We start from the raw sequence: 3,584 nt of genomic DNA, 5'->3' as shown, positions 1-3,584 counted from the left end.
TCCCATATTTATATGCATAACAATTCATGGGTAATATTAGTACCCATTTAACTCTTATCCAAATAGTTCATGCAACTCATTTGGTGGTCCATTACTGCTATCCAAATCCATCCTTACAAACAATAAAAAATAAAATTAAACAATTTAAATCTAACAATTAATTACACATAATATACATCATCAGATAACAAATAATGCAGTTAAATCATTTAAATTCAAACCAATCAAACCACGAAATTACATTTAAACGCTTAATTAAATTAAACACATAAACAAATAATCAATTAATCAATTAACTAATTTAAAAACGCAAATAAAATAAATAAATGCCAAAACTATCCTTTTAAAATTAGGGGTATTACACTTTACAATTTTTTTAAAAACTTAAAAGATAGGGTAGAAAGCGAGTTATGCCATTCTTTGGAGTATAATGAAATGCCTCTCTTATTTTGTGCCTTTTATGTTTAGGGTTCAATGTAATGAAGTAATACAGACTAAAAAATAACCAAAACCACTATGGTGATCCTCACCGTCTCATAGCCTCGCTGGCTTACAACACCCTGCGCTGGCATGACTCCGGTCTATACCTACGCCATCCTAGACTTACAAAGTCCAACAAGTCCCCACAACAATCAAAACAAACACGCTTAGGATATATTATTTCAGAGAGAGGTATTGAAGTCAAAACTCTCATTTTCTTTCCGAGTTGGAAAACAAGATAATCTCGTATATGGTATATATTGCTAAAATCTAGCCAAAAAGAGAAACCAACCCAAACATGACAACCCAAAGGGGCCATTTATTGCTTGTTTGGGACGCAAGAGAACTTTTGAGCAGATCATGATTTCAAAGATTCAATCTTTATACATTAAAAAGGTCTAGTGACATAAAAGGTACCTTGATTGAGGTACTTTCATTCAAATATCAATCTATACTCATTGTACTTTTCTTCAGAAATAATGTAAATATAAATAATATTCAACAAAATATAAATATATATATATATACACACACACACACTGCATGGTTCACTCAAGTTTATAATCAACAATCATGAAATGAAACCTTCCCACCATTGTTATGATGCAAATCTACTATATAAATAAAAATCAAATGATTTGTGCGTGAATTTTAATATCTTTCTCATAAATATTTCATTTTCATAAATTATTCATTTTATATATTGATTTTGAAATTTTTATGATCAGTTTTGACATTAATATTCATTGTTAAATTGATATATTTCTTTGGTGAAATTCATTATTTTATATACATGTTTATGTTTTAATATAATATCTTTTATAATAATATTATATGTAGAAGATATTCAAGGCAAAAATATAGTATATACAACATTCATATTTCAGCTTTTGCATTAAACAAATAATCTTAATAAATTTAGTGCTTAAAATTAATACAATATCAAACAAGTTTAAAATTAATTTATTTAGCACTTAAAATTTCAGTGCTTAAAATTCAGTACTTGAAATTTTCAGTACTTAATTTTCATTTTTATCAAATAACCCCTTAGACCTTTTTATTACAATGAATAACCTAATTGAATATTTTTAATTAATTATTTATGCACAGTATAATTAAGTGGAGGCCTTACTTTTTACTACAACAAAACGTGCAAGGATCAATTTTCTATTAATAATTTCCAGGAAAAGAATTAATAATACTCGTTATGATGCAAGAACCAAGTCAAATGCAGTCTAGTATTAATTGCATGGATACTTTTTCAACAACTGCATTTAAAGGATTACATATTTCATTTTTCATCTTAAATTAGGATTAATTGCATATAATGTCCTTAATCTACAAAGAACTTGCATATTACCTCATACTAAATTTTTAGCAATAAGTACTCAAAATACCAATAATTTTGCAAGATACTCCCTTCCATCAAGTTACAATTAGTCAAAAAGCTTGTTTGTTTGTTTATTTTATAAATCAAATTATTCTTTTGGTACAATTGCATCAACCCCCAAATTAATACAACAATTGCATATATGTTCTAGGGACAATATGCAATTTTTTGATAGTTCATCAAACGATTTTTGCAATTAACCACAAGAGTAATCCAGTAATTTTTAATTATTACACATTTAACTTAACGGTCACCGAACAAAATTAAGAAGTTGGCCTTATTTGTAAAATTTTAATAGTTCAAGAAGGTTAATTTTATTCTAGGTAAAAACTTTCAAATTTTGCAATTAACTCCTTAATTATTTGTCGTTATCTATGTCACAATCTTATGATAGATACATCTTTGCAATAACACGTTCGTTGATGAAGTGTATGTGAAATAATATTTATATGATCATTCCCAATCAATAAAATCCACAGAATTAGAGGAATACATCTTATATGTGAACAACGGAAATAATAATTCTATATGAAATGGCACAAATTATGAATATAGGAAAAGATAATACTACTTACTTAAACATCGGTGAGTAGGTGATCTCTACTACTATTAATGTGATTTAATCACAAATGCACACATTATGTGTAATTAAGAAAACAATAAATAAGGAAAACACATAGAGTGATTGAATTTATTCCAAAAAAAAATTATTTTTCTTATTTATTAATTTCCTTATTTTGAAATAACAAAGCGTGCAATTGTGATTGGAGCACATCAATGATTAATAGAGATCACCTACTCAATGATGAGTAAGCAAGTATTATCTTATAAAAATTTAAATAAATAAGATAACCACATACCTTGATGCCCTGCAAATGAAGATGTTGCAAGCAGGGGAAAAAAAAAAAAAAAAAAAACATTTCTCCTAAGCTTTTAAAATGCTTTGTTAATTTAAGGGCTAGTTTGGTAGGTGGGAATGGAATGAAATAAAGTGGAATAGAATGCTTTTAATTCTATTCTTTTATTTGGAAAGTAATTATAAAAATGAAATGCCCATTCTCCACCTTTTTCGGAAAATGGTCATTCCATCAAAATCATTCTACTTTCATTCCCCACTTAAAAAAATACGGAGTAAAAATAATATTAAAAATCTATTTACTTGAACGATGTGATTGCTAACACATTTTTCTCAAAGAACGAGATCCAATAAATGTAATGTTTTGTATTTTGATATATATATATATATATATATATATATATATATATATATATATATATTGTGGAGAAAAAAAAAATTAAAAAGAGGTTAGATATTTCAATTGTGGTGGGACCCACCATTCCAGCCTTTAGTGGCCAAGAGGCCATTTCACGCCTCAGTTCTCTCTCTCTCTCTCTCGGCAGACTCACTTTTCCTCTCCTTTTATTTTTTCTTTTTCTTTTCTACAAAGCTTCAAGCTTTGATCTCATTCTTGTCTTTGTGAATTTGGTAGAACCTTGTAAAGCAAAGTCGGAGAGCTCGTCGCGTCAATTTGATAGGAGCCAAGCATCGTTTAACCAAGCTTAGGGATTTTGAATTTAGAGCTCAAATTGGGACTTTTTCTCTCATTTGAGGTAGGGGATTTCTAAGGCAAAAATTCTTTGATTTTTGTGAATTACATCTCAATTCTTGTTAAATAGCATGTTTAATTTGTGGCAATTTTATGAAAAATAAATT

The sequence above is a fragment of the Cornus florida genome, unplaced genomic scaffold (assembly GCF_030987335.1).
Source record: "Cornus florida cultivar Cherokee Brave unplaced genomic scaffold, ASM3098733v1 CherokeeBrave_3.0.0_Hap2_Chr01, whole genome shotgun sequence".
In the NCBI taxonomy this organism is placed as follows: Eukaryota; Viridiplantae; Streptophyta; class Magnoliopsida; order Cornales; family Cornaceae; genus Cornus; species Cornus florida.
The sequence above is the reverse complement of the archived record's forward strand: the minus strand, read 5'-3'. Positions refer to the sequence as shown.